Below are 14,525 nucleotides of genomic sequence, written 5' to 3'. Positions count from 1 at the left end.
AAGGTCATCACAGCACTCATTACAATTGTCCCACTTTCAATTGCAATCCTTATGTATTTCTTCTAAAAAATGTTCAAAAACTAGCTGCAAAAGAAGAAAAATTAGATTTTTCATGGGAACAAATGCTAGGAAATGGTAAAAATTCAAAAAACCAAAAAACAAACACACACACACACACAAAGAAGAGATTTTGTCTCTCTCACCATAGTAGTCATCAGGGCATAAATAATCTAAATATGAACTGAGAATATTGTCATTGATATTTATCCTCCCACTGAAAACAGCTGTAACCACTGGGAAAACCAAAGAAACATGGAGCTGCAGCAATGGTGCAGCAAACACGAGCTCCTTCAGAGGACTGTTGTTCAGTTTCCAGTGCTCATGGTCATTTGCTCACAAGTATCTGAAACTAGCTGCAAGGGATCTAACACCTCTGAGACCGTGGTACCTGCACTCGTATACACAGACACACCCATACACCACATAATTAAGGGTAAGATCGTTTTTAAAATGGAAGTGGGAGTAGTAACTCATCAGGAGTGCTTGTGTTCACAGAGGACCAGGGTTTAATTTCCAGTGTGCACATGGGCAGCTCACGGCTGTCTGCAAATCCAGTTGCAAGAGAGCTGTCAGCCTTTTCTGATCTCCAGGGACTCCCAGTACATGCATGTTACATAGACATACCTATGTACAGGATATATGTGTGCTATTCCTGGTGTCTTTCACATTTATGTTCCTTAGTTTTAATTTACACTGGAAGAGAGCTATAGACACTGATAGACAATATCTTTTCTATCCTATTTTTTGTTCCTACTGTCTGACTCACAGTTTGGTTCACAGTTCTAAAATTTACCATTAAGGCTTTATCAGTATAGTGCAGACCCTTAACATAGTCTTGCTTACAAGCCCACCCCCATTTGACACAACATTCATAATGCAAATTGCTTTCTTAGCATGGGAATCGCTGCATTGTATTTCAATGCCTTTTTGTGGCATTCATTACAGCAAAACTCCCATTTACTGTTTAGACTGTTGCTGCTTAACTCAAATTCTGGTAGAGGAATATTTAGGATTGCTTTCACAAAATCCACAAAAAAATATTAACACATAATTCTTCATTCTTTACTTAAGTGGTGACAAATAACATTTGATCCTCACAGTTCTAGAAGCTGGAATGTCCTAGTTCAAAAAGCTAGCTAGTCATTGTTTTGTAATAGCTCATTTCTGGCTGACAGAGATTAATCTCCAGCTTTAACTACAAGTCAGTAGAAAGTGGCAAATTATCCTCCTTCAAGTTTCTTCTGTAAGGATCCTAATTCCATATCTTTACATTCCACGATTCCCAACTCACAATGCCATCACATTATTAATTATGGCTCATCACAGAAAATTTGAGGGGCACATGTGCCCAAAGATTATTAGTGACTAATGCAGTTTCTGCATGCCTGCTGTCCCAAACCTGATCACAGCACTCTGAAAAATGGAGAGTAAAAAGTCCAAGGACTTAGAATCCCCAGCTTTTCAGTAGATAATGGGAATATTATATTCCTTCTTCTTTCTTAGTCTTCAATATAACCTCTAATTGACTCTAAGTAACAACCTCCATATAATATCAATTCTTTTGAAGGGTGACATGGTCTCACCATTGTTTGGTTTTTATGTCTCTTAGAACCTTACATTTTAATTGAGAAATCTTAATTCAATATGCTAGTTTACAAATGAATGTTAGGAAGGCACAAGTTGCATATTGTGGAAAATACATATTTTGTGTTATTTGGTATAAAACAGTAATAACTGTATTAATATATCTATTCAATTTATAATTTCACCCAGTACTTTCCTAATGGAATATGGTAGAATCATGCAATTAAGCATCTACACCATACAATTCAGTGGACTTTAGTGCATTAAGAATCATGCATCTATCTTTGAATTGCATTTTGCTGTGGCTGCTTGGAAACATAGTAAATTTCATGCCCAAACACAAAAACAGTCCTTGTTATCATGCTGTACTTAATTAGTTAAATTATGGCCTCTTAAGTTATAATTACTTTCTACTTCTAGTCTACCCATGTTGTTGAAAGCCTTTATAAAGACACCTGACAGATCTGAAATCTTGATTTCTACAGAAGGCCATTGTGTAGGAAGGAGCTTTGTGGCTATAATAAGTTGCAAATGTACACCTTTCTGTGATTTAGATTTTATTTCTTAGTTCAGCTGCTCTGTTTACATAAATGGCTTTGCAAAATACATAAAGATTAAGGCTGGCACAATTGCTCAGTAGCTAATGTGCTTCCTTCCAAGTTTAGCAATTTTAATTCAAGCCCCAGAGCCCATGATGGTGGAATGAGGGAGCCAACCTCCCCCACATTGTGCTCTGACATACCTATGAACTGTGTATAACAAGGATGCTCACATACAAATGTGTAGCTTACTCCCATGCACACTACATAAAATATAATTTAAATTTTTAAAATATATCAAAATCATATCATGCCAATTATGAAGAAGAGATGCCACATTTTACTCAGCTCAAGAACTTGGAGCATAAATATTCAGTGGTCCATTTCTTTTTCTGTTAAATTATGCAGTGTTTTTGAAGATTAAATTAGCGCCTGCAAAATACTTAAAAAGAATCCATGGCTCACACTATTCACTCAGTAAATATTGGTGGTGGCTGCTGAAATTGCTTTTTTGCTGTTATTTTTGCTGGGGCGATTCGTGTGAACTTGGGTATCTCGGCAGTGAACACAAGTTTAGTGATAAAACATTTCTGTCAGCGTGAATTCTGATTTTAAAATATAAGAAGAGTTTCATTTTCTTTCACTCTAACTATTATATGTTTCCTGGGAGAGCAAAGATATAAAATTAGCATTGGCTCATATTCAATTCTTCACAAAGGGCTGCTTTTGATACCCTCACCCTCTGATTTAAAGGCTCACTTAAATTCAAAGGAATGCAGTCATGTCTTTGATTCCACTTCCCATCACGAAGCCATCTTTTGAGAGATGCCATTGCTTAGCTTTGCAGCTGAATGGAGCCACTGTCTGAAAGCACTCCATCCATGTTTCTAATCTGTTTTCTATACTGATCTCTTTGAGATTAAACAATTTTAAATCAAAAGCATTATTTGTTTGAGGTTATAGAATCGGCTGCAATTATTTAAGCATCACAGACATTTTCTGTATTCAGCAACCGGAACTAGTTTTCAGTAAAAGAATCTGTGAGTACAAAGGAATATTACAAGTATCAAAGATCACAATAAACTTGGCTTCTCTTCAACTTTGATATTGAATTCCCAACAGTTTGCTTCCATATGGTATAATATTAGTGGTTTTGTTTCTACAAACATTACTGTATAGAAAGTCAAGATAGCTGGTTCAAATATTGAAAACCATAACATTTTAATTATTATTTACATGTATGAAAGTAAGTAATTTTGTCTTTAAGGAATAGAATGAGATTTGGGAGAAACTTCCCACTCTACTAGATGCTAAAACTAATCATCTCATTTACTTTTATTTCCTCGGAGGCTATGTTAAAGATTCTGTCTTCATCTAATATTTTAAATGCTTTATTTGATTTTTTTCTTCTTTCCCAGGACTCAGCTCTTCCATTTTTTCCTCTTACAGAAGTCTTCAAACTTCTCTAATACTTTGTTGCTTACAGATCTGTCCAAGTATAGATGAGTCTTACAATCTTGTTCTCTGACTGAATTTTATGTATCTTATATTTTGTGTCCAGTGGAATTAGTTTCATAATTCTTTTCAGAAGTGATCATTGTTTTAACCTTTGTTCAAATACATGGCTTTGTACACTGTGAGTATTCCTTATTGTGGAACAAGAGCTACCACCTTGGAGCTGGTTATTCTTGGAGATTGATGGTTGCTCTTCGGAATCATTTGGATTTTAAAGTATTTGTTTATTTTCATGTGGTTATTTATTTCTTTAATAATTGTGGGATTTTTCCCAAAAGGAAAATAGACATGACACTTTTCTAAAGACAACAAACCAAGCTTCTAAGTCTTACAATGACAGCCTAAACATGACCTGAACAAGGGTGACAATGGCCATATCAAAGTGGATGAGGTAAAAGCCTTTGGCTCTCAATTCTGAAACTACAGTCAAATAAGAATGGGTGGGAGTAGGATAAATAGTCTTTCCCAGGGAGAATGCACCAGTTGGTTACCCAATACCGAATGGTCAGTCCCGAAAACATACATACAAGTAACTTTATGTCATCTGAACTGATTATATTTAGAAATATATGTATATGTGTGTGTGTGCATATGCACACACACACATATGCATATAATAAGAATGTAATGGGAAAAAAGCAGCCAAAATTTGAAAGAGAGCAAATAAGCATATGGGAGAATTTGGAGTGAGGAAAGGCAAGAAGATATATTATAATTATATTACAATATCAAAAACTAGAAAAAAATGAAAAAGAAAACCTGGTTAAATAGTCCTATGTATTTTAATAAGAATTATTCTGAATTTGTTGTTCTTTTTACTATGGTATGCCTATTCAGTATTTTATAACATGTTGTTAATAGTGTTATAAATAGTTATTTCACTAATGTATTTTAATGAATTTTCTCTGAAGGGAGGTATAGTGTGCCCATTCAATCTCTACCCTCTTTTTCTCACACACATCATCTCTCTTCCTCTCCCTTCTTCTTCACAGACTGTGAAATATCTATAGACTAGCCCTGGTCAATAAGAGCTTCATATGATTATCATCACTATAGGGAATTTCTGTTTTAATTCTATTTGAATCGACAGCGATGAGAAAATGTGTTATATCGATATCCCCAACAAAGAGAGAACAGTTTTAGTCACTTTTACTTAAGAGTAAAGAATGCTTACTGCTGAGAAGATAAAGACGCAAAGTTTTGTCTGTTGATATAATCTCTTCTGTGGGCATTTTGGCATCTTGAACTTACAAATGATGTTGATTTTCTCAGTTGAAAATGCTGTGGATTCCAACATCGTATTTTGCTTTCCAGGAAGTAAACATGTCATCATGATTTAGAAATTTTATCAATCAAGGCACAGGGAAGAAAACAGAAATATCCTTCATGTTTCCAACAAAGAAGTGTCTAAACAGACAATTGCTGTACAGCATTAGGAGGCCTGGTACAGCAAAGACACCTACAGAACAGCAGAGTGAGTGTGCTATCCAAAAGCCGACCAATACTACAGAACAAACATTCATGAGCTTGCAGTTCCTGCTAGGCTGCTGGAAGCCAGTGTTGAAAGCCTCAAAACTGTTAAAGAATTGCCTTGGACAGCAGGGCTTAGAACAAGGAGCAGAATTCAGCCACTAACAGGACCCACACAATTCTCAGTCACCTTGTTTCATGTAGGCTCTAGTAACATAAGCAATTACCAACAGCGAGCAGCAATAGCCACTCTAGCTGAAGCTAAAAGCCTCTCTATTTTTCTAGCCTTCTGATTACCTGCTGAGGCTCCATATTAGCCGAACACATATATCAAAAGAATGCTTGTAAGGGAATCTGGAAAATGTGTCTGGCAAACCCATACATATAACATCAGAATAGAGAACCTGGGTAGTAAAGAAATATAGATAACAAAATTATTCACCTTTTGGCTACTTGAAACATTACATGTAAATTGAGATATATTTTTAAAAGACAGTGTGACTCATAGTAAATAACCCTATTTCTAGCATATAACAGAATCAAGGAGTAAAACTATGATGCTTCTTGTTATATTAGTACCAACTAGTAAGAGCTATGTAGTGCCCAAAGACAGAGGAAGACATGATACCTCCATTGGAATGATTATAATATTCATGGTGTAAAGTCTCAAAGACTTAACAAATTATTTCAAATTAACATAGAAACTAGCTTTGTATTTGCTAGTTTATTAGTTCTCTGTGCTTAGAAAGTCGTTCCTCCCAGGGATTTATTGCCTTTTCTACAATATACAGAATTTAGATTAACATGTCTCTGAAGTCAGTCTAGATTCTTAATTTCTTTGTGTTCACTGAATACTCGAATATAATCTAAGATCTTGAGTTGAACTTAGTACTAAAACATAAGTCACATTAATGTTTTCACCACTAAGTTGATTTTAAAAGGACCCCCTCCTGAATAGGCTCATGTATTGCAACCCTTTGTACTCTTTGGAGACATCATAGAACCATTAGGAAGTTAAGCCTTACTGAAGGAAGTATGTGTTTTGAGACTGGCTTTAAGATTGTATAGCTTTGTCCCATTTTTTGTTCTGTTTCTGATTCCTGTGTGTGGATCAACAGTGATGTCTCTGCTTCCTTACAGCCACGCCTGGCTCAGGATTCTGTAGCCATGTCTTTCCTAACATGATGAACTATATCCTCTCAGGAATGGTAACCTAACATGACCCTCTTTTTTCCCTTAAATTGGTTTTGATCATGGCATGAAGTGGAAACTTCTGGTTTCTTTGGAAAGTTATATCAAATCATGTTTTGCTGGGCACACAGGTGAAAGGATGTCTCGCTAAAGCACACACTTGAAAGAATGGTTTTCTGAAGCAGACACAGGTGAAAGGATGTTTTGATATAGCAAACACATGAAAGGCCCTGTGAGGAAAGAGTATAAATACGACTCCACAGTCAGCGGGAGATGAGCACTGAGCATTGGCTTGATTTCCTTCACCTCACTATTCTTTGTTAACAACATGCGTGAATTGGTTCGCCTTACATAGCATTATTGAGCTCAACTTGTGGTAACGTTGTCACTAAGAGAAACTTGCCCAAAAATTGCTTGTGAGATGCCTGCAGCAGCTTGCAGCTTCCACAGCCTCGCTTGAGGCCAGTTGGATGAGGTGGCTTCAGGATTGAACTTCAGCTGCTTTGTGTCTAATGTCTGCCTGCCTAGAGGACTGGTCTGCAGCTGTTGAGTAGTATTTGATATTTGCTACCAGGACTGAACTGTTGCCAAAGAAGATCAAGATCACCCCCAAAGAATTATTGCTGAACAGATACACTTCCCCCATATCCTAATAATTTTTCTCTTCCACTACCTGTACTGGGTAGTGGGCTAGAGAAGAGGTTGAACCCTTGTTAAAAGTAAGTTGCAAAAAATGTATGCCTACGACAGAAAGGTAACCAAAATCCCATTTACTGTACTTTTGAAAATGCAATAACTTTTTGAAAGAAAATACTTTCTCTTTTTCTTTCACTAATTTTCCAGATCATTTTTTCCTGTAGTCTTTACAATGAATCTCTAGTTATCAGCCAGATTTTCTACTTTGAAGAATTACATCTCCTTTGCCTTGAAGAATTGCTTTCCTACCAGTTGATTGGTGTCTGTATGAGTCTCTTCATGTAGACTTTTATTCCTATAAACTTCACATCAACTGGGCTTTCCTAAAGTGCTTTGTTACATTTTCTTGTAAGTGATCTTCTACTTTTTTATTTTCTTTATCTTTCAATTCTATTTTCAAATATTGAACAGCTCTTCCGGAAAACAGGATTTATTTTCTATTTGTGACATTGCTGTCTTGCTTTGGTTTTAAATTAGATTAGTGCCTGTTACAAACCTTGTTAAGATAGAATGGCATCTACACAGCAATACTTTGAAGTGATTTGTTCGCAATCTAATGTGTTTTTATTATTTCTTAAAGTTGAAAGACCTAGTTTTCAAATAAACCTGCATTTAACTCTTGTGATGGGGAGGTGACACAGAATTGCCATGTACATTTCACTGGGAGGCTTTGTATAAAGCAGTGGGTCCTGTTACACACCAAGAAGCACTGACATCCATGACCAATACAGATACTATATCTGAGGATCTCAGACTCAATCAAAAACAAAGAGAGGACAAATCAGAAGTCAAGGCCAGTATGTCTTCCTAGATTATATCCAGAAAATTATTTCCCAAACCTATTCATCCATCGAATTCCTCATCGAAATAGAAAATCCAACAATAGATTACAGAGTTCTGTCCTCAGGCCTTTGTTCCTTGAGCTTACTATTCAGAAATGCCTTGCCTTTCTTCAGCATCTGTGTTTGAAAATTACAGCTAAATATCTAGGCTTCAGTAGAAAATCCTGCTGTTCATCAATGTATCCAAGGATAAGAATGAAGAATTATATATTTTGTTGTGTGCACAGAAGTGTGTGAGTGTGAATGGCCATGGAGACTAGGACAAGACTCTAGGTGTTGTCCTTTGCTTTCTATGTTACTACCTTGAGAGAAGGCATCTCACTGATCTTGAAGCTAACCATGTTGTGTAGGTTGTCTGTCTACTCAGTGAATCCTTTGGATCCACTTTTTTTTCTTCTACTAAAGCAAACAATGCTCAACTTAAAATTTTTCTTTTACTTTAGTTTCATTACGTATATTTGGGTGGTAATGTGATATTGGATACAAGTACCCATGAAGACAGAGGAGGCTATGAATCCACGAAGCTGGAATTATGGTGGTTGTAAATCATCCACCATGTATGCTGAGAACTAAACTATAGTCTTCTGCAAGAAACAGCAAATGCTCATAACTGCTCTCTTCAGCCCATCTTTTTATATAAATGTTGAAGATTTAAACTTAGGTCCTCATACTTGTGAGATGAACACCCTTCCTTATTGCAGCATGTCCATAGACCCCAGTGCTATGTATCTTGTAGTTAACACATAGGTATTGGACCTGGAAATTGCTAGAGGAAACCTAATACTTTGCCCATAGTAAGTCTTAGTAAATATTTAAAAAATTTACAATAGGGGACAAATATCAAGTTTTGTAATTTTAGTATCTTGGCTAGATCTAAGAACTAGATAGATATATGAGAGAATAACTGGATCAAGCACTCAAATCCATGTTTCACATGTGTTTTCTAGGACAGTTGCCCTCAGAATGCAATGAAGACCCTCAAATAAAAACATTGGGTATTTCTTTGGACAACGATTTGTAACATGGTTATGTAAAGAGTTACATGGACATTGACTAGGGTCTTTGTTTACAATGAGAAGTAGATAAAAGAAGAGTATTGATGCTACAAGATTTGTTTCTCCTCTTTGTTATAAGAACACATTTTTCTTCCTAGTACATGGAAGGTATTGGTTGTTTGGGACATTCATTTTGCCCTTCAAGATATAACATGAAGCTCAGAGTGACCTTGAATGGCTGCTGCTTACCAAACACCTTTGGTTTAATCAACCTGTCAGTAGAGAATACTTCAGATGGAATAATTTTTAAATCCTTAATAAAATATGTTAGGAATATATCCTATTTTGGGAAAACTCTTGTCTCATTCATGTGCACAGGATGGTTATTGTTCTATAGCAGTGTTGAAGAGAACATTTTGTTTCTGAATGTTAGTCTGTGTTTATATTCATAACTATATGTATGTCAATAGCTATAAAAGCTATCATTCAATTCAAAATATTTGAAACTGGTTTTTATAAAAAGAAGAGCACTGACCTGGAATTCAGATGTTTTGAGTCTTGGCTCTGTTAATGCAAGATACATTAATTTGGATAAAGCATTTCAATTTGTTGTGCTCAATTTTATGGCCAGTAAAATAAGTGAGGTGAACAAAAATAATCTAATAAGATATCTCAGCAAATTCCATATTTCTTGTTGACTTCTAAGATATAACCATATGATATGTAAAGCATATTAAGAAACCAAAGTATATAACAATATAAAAAATTCAATTGTGAACAAATGGAATTAAATTGTAAAATTTTAGTATTTTTAAGAGATGGTGAAAAACTGTGGAAAATTAAGTATGCAGAGTTATAGTTTTAAAAAGTGTTAAAAAAGAATATACAATGGAAAACATATCGCCAAGGTATTATACCTACACATAATACATGCATGAACACACACACCATTATGGTTAACAAAGCTTTTTTAGTTTTTATAAAAAAATTATAAATGTGATATCCTCCTATTTATAGAAAACACACTTTAAATTCTTAGAAAAAATGGAAAATAGGTGCCTAAAGACATTATTAATTAATCACAGTTGCTGCACATGAAGAGGACCTGAGTTCACATCTTATATCCACAGCTTACATCCACTTGTAACTCCAGCTCCAGGTGATCTGACACCCTGTTCCAATATCCACTAGCACCCATATTCATTTGTGCATATGCATATAGACATAAATATAAATAAAAGTAAATATTTTTTTAAAAGTTGAAAATAGAAGAAGAAGAAGAAGAAGAAGAAGAAGAAGAAGAAGAAGAAGAAGAAGAAGAAGAAGTAGAAGAAGAAGAAAATGTATGCAAGAAATAAAGAAAAATCTAGGTGCTGTCTCATCCGTATAGTAACCAGACCTGATCTTGCTTGGCTTACCAGATCTGGCACTTTAGGAGTTGGCTTGGTTAAAGACTAGAATTGTGCTAAGAATGCTAAAGGGGGGGAGGAAAGGGGAGGGGAGAGCACGGGAGGGGACGGGAGGAGAGGGGAAAGGGAAGGAAGAAGACAGGAAAGGAGTGGAGGGGAGGCAAGAGAAGGGGAGGGGAGAGGAGAGGAGAGGAAAGGAGAGGAGAAAAGAAAAGAGGAGAGGGGAGAGAAGGGGAGGGGAGGAGAGAGGGGAGGGAGAGGAGGAGAGAGAAGGGGAGGAGAAGAGGAGAGAAGGGGAGAGGAGGGGAAAGGAGGAGAGAGGAGGGGAAAGGAGGGGACAGAAGAGGAGAGGAGAGGAGGGGAAAGGGAGGGAAGGGGAGATGAGGGGAGGAGAGGAGAGGGAGGGAAAGGGAGACAAGGGGAAGGGATGGAAGGGGAGAGGAGGGGAAGGGGAGAGGAGGGGAGATAATGGGAGGGGATGGAAGAGGAGAGGAGAGGAGAGAAGAGGAGAGGCGGGGAAAGGAAAATAAAGACAATGCAGGCTATGTTGGTATTCTTTGTCTGTGCTGTGGTCCCAGGCCTTGTTGAAGCCAGAGGTTCATGTAGATTTCCAAGCACTGTGCTGCTGCTAGAGACCATGTTGATGTTTGGTCTGTGCTGGCATCAAGGGCCATGTTTAGGTCTGTGATCCTATTGTACCTGGGAGCCTTATTGATGTCTGTTGCCATGTAGCTACTAAGGGCCCTGTTGACTTGAGTGATCTGAGCTAATACCTGAGGCATGCTGAAACCTATAGGTCCTGATGCTGCCAAGAACCATGGTGATGTCCATGGTCAATGGTACCCCCAAAGGCAGTACTGTGGTCAGTACTGCCACCAGTGCCCATACACAGACCATGTGATCATGGTTTATGCTGTCTTTGCAAACCATGTGGATGCCCACGATCCATGCTCCCACTGACTGTAAAAGGCAAGGTAGCTACTTTTGCAGTGGTATTGAGGACTACAGACTCACAGTTGAGAAACAGAGTCATAGAAGACTTCTGTGAGAAATACCTACCCCCACAAAAAACAAAAGTAACAGCGTAGACAGGAAGCCATCAAACAGAACTCTTTTTTTTCCTGATGTGTTCTTTATTTTCATTTCAAATGATTTCCCCTATTCTGGGTACCCACTCCCCGCAAGTCCCATAAGCCCTCTTCCCTCCCTCTGTTCCTCCATCTACTCCTTCCCACTTCCCTGTTCTGGTATTCCACTATACTGTTGCATTGAGTCTTTCCAGAACCAGGGGCCACTCCTCCATTCTTTTTGGACATCATTTAATATGTGGATTATTTCTTGGGTATTCAAGTTTGTAGATTATCAGTGAGTGCATACTATGATTGATCTTTTGAGACTGGGTTACCTCACTTAGTATGATGTTCTCCAGCTCCATCCATTTGTCTATGAATTTCATGAATTCATTGTTTCTAATGGCTGAATAGTACTCCATTGTGTAAATATACCACATTTTTTTATCCATTCCTCCGTCAAGGGACACCTGGGTTGTTTCCAGCTTCTGGCTACTACAAATAGGGCTGCTATGAACATAGTGGAGTATGTGTCCTTATTACATGCTGGGGAATCCTCTGGGTATATGCCCAGGAGTGGTATAGCAGGGTCCTCCGGAAGTGCCATGCCCAGTTTTCTGAGGAACATCCAGACTGATTTCCAAAGTGGTTGCACCATCTTACAATCCCACCGGCAGTGGAGGAGTGTTCCTCTTTCTCTACATCCTTGCCAGCACCTGCTGTCTCCTAAGTTTTTGACCTTAGCCATTCTGACTGGTGTGAGGTGAAATCTCAGGGTTGTTTTGATTTGCATTTCCCTAATGATTAATGATGTTCAACATTTCTTAAGGTGTTTCTCATCCCTCCGAAGTTCTTCATGTGAAAATTCTTTGTTTAGTTCGGTACCCCACTTTTTATGGGGTTATTTGGTTCTCTGGGTTCTATCTTCTTGAGTTCTTTGTATATATTAGATATTAGCCCTCTGTCAGATTTAAGGTTGGTGAAGATCCTTTCCCAATCTGTTGGTTGACGTTTTGTCCTTTTGACAGTGACCTCCAATTGAACCAGCACCATTTGTTGAAAAGACTATCTTTTTTCCACTGGATGCTTTCAGTTCCTTTGTCGAAGATCAAGTGACCATAGGTGTGTGGGTTCATTTGTGGTTCTTCAATCCTATTCCGTTGATTCGCTTGCCTGACATTGTACCAATACCATGCAGTTTTTATCGCTATTGCTCTGTAGTAAAGTTTGAGGTCTAGGATACTGAATCCCCCTGAAGTTCTTTTACTGTTGAGAATAGTTTTAGCTACAGTGTAGCTCTCTACATTGATGACTTCTGGGCAGGTCATGGGTGGGTAAGTATTCAGTTTCCTTTTAAGGGCTGCCTTCTAGGAGTTTTACTATGCTCCATTGAGTGCATGAGCAACACAAATTGGACTTGGCTTTTTCTTTTCTTTTTCTTTTTCTTTTCCTTTTCTTTGACTTTCTTCTCCCTCTCCCCCTCCCTCTCCTTCTCCTTCTCCTCCCTCTCCCTCTCCTTCTCCTCCTTCTCCTTCTCCTCCTCTTCCTCCTCCTCCTCTTCCTCTTCCTTCTCCTCTTTCTCCTCCTCCTCCTCTACCTCCTCCTCCTCTTCCTTCTTCTTCTTCTTCTTCTTTTTCTTCTCCTTCTTCTTCTTCTTCTTCTTCTTCTTCTTCTTCTTCTTCTTCTTCTTCTTCTTCTTCTTCTTCTTCTTCTTCTTCTTCTTCGACAGTGGGAGGACACAAGGGTGAGGAGTGGACCTGGGAGGATTGGAAAGTGAGTGTGTTCTGGATGCATTATGTGAAATTCCGAAATAATAAAAATATTATGTTGAAAAATCACATTAAAAATCTACACAAAATTAGGACAATATATGTGCATGATAGTGTTTATTTCAAACGGAAATGCCACAACAATTCTGAATTTCTATGTGCCTAAAATCTAAAGACCAAAATATGAAGGAATAAAAGGAGATATAAAGAAACCTCCAGCTGAAGTGTCAATTTTCACATCACTTCACTATCTCTGGCAGAATTGGCAGATCAGAGAAACAAGATCTATGTTTTGATTTCTACAGCATTAGTTGTCACATTCAGAACAAGGTGAGTTTCTGCATAGCACTGCACAGTTAGTTAAATCATCAGAAATATTTACAAAGATCTATGATGTGCTGAAAATAATAAAATTTAACCCTTTTTAATGTAAATTAAAATTCAACTTATGAAATGATAGACAACCCTAGAGAATTAGAACTTAAAGAACACTTTCCTAATGTTTGTAGAGGTCAAATAAGAAAGCACAATGACACCATTAAAGTGCATTGGCCTGAATAATAAAGGACATGGGCCCTCAGGAGTAGTTTCACTGAAGTAGTAGAGTTAATTGGTAAAGGTGATTCATTAGATTATAAATGACATTGCATCCAGATTTATTTTTTTTATTTTTAGAAAAGAAGTTAAAAATAACAGCAGAGTAATAATAACCAAGGCAAAAGAAGGCCTAGAGAGGTTTGCCCAAGTTGTCTCCCCAAAAGAAGGACATTCTCTCTCAGAACACATTGATGCTGGGAAGCAGCAAATGGACACTGGATCAGGGCATCCTAAAATTTCTGGTCATGTTGGTGTTTTCATGCCACATGGAGAACCTCTAGGGTGGTTCAAAAGGAAATTTATTACTAGAAATATAAATCTCAATTAGACCTCAATGGCATATATATACCATATCTCTCTTCCAAAAGCTCAAGAATCACTTTGAAAGAAGGGGCAACAGGGGTATAAAAGCCAAAAGTAGTAGTACAAGAAAACAATTTGGTGAGGACTCAATAGGGAAACTGTATTATGAAGCCACAGCAGTTGTGACAACATGCAAAAGACCTATGCAAGCTCAAGACAGCAAATCCCAGAGTTCAGTTGAGAGTTGGGCAAAGTCTCATCCTAGATGAGATACTATTGCTGATTGTTAGCTATTAGGAGAGAAAAGCATAGTTTTTTTTTTCTTTAAGAATATATCCCTATTCTCAACAACAAAAGAAATTCTGGGGGAATCAGTATCCCTGACCTCAAGCAATACTACAGAGCAATAGTGTTAAAAATTGCATGACATTGGTACAATGACAGGCATGTGGATCAATGGAACAGGATTGAAGATCCAGAAACGA

At 37.5% G+C, this 14,525-nt stretch overlaps 1 pseudogene; it reads left to right on the top strand.

Annotated features, from left to right (window-relative positions):
- The first annotated feature begins 312 nt into the window (after nucleotides 1-312).
- LOC127687916 (RNA-binding protein EWS-like) overlaps nucleotides 313-14,525 on the top strand; it is a 41,673-nt pseudogene continuing 27,460 nt past the window's right edge.

Source organism: Apodemus sylvaticus, chromosome 6 (genome assembly GCF_947179515.1).
Source record: "Apodemus sylvaticus chromosome 6, mApoSyl1.1, whole genome shotgun sequence".
Lineage (NCBI taxonomy): Eukaryota > Metazoa > Chordata > Mammalia > Rodentia > Muridae > Apodemus > Apodemus sylvaticus.
This window is presented reverse-complemented; position numbering and strand designations above follow the sequence as displayed.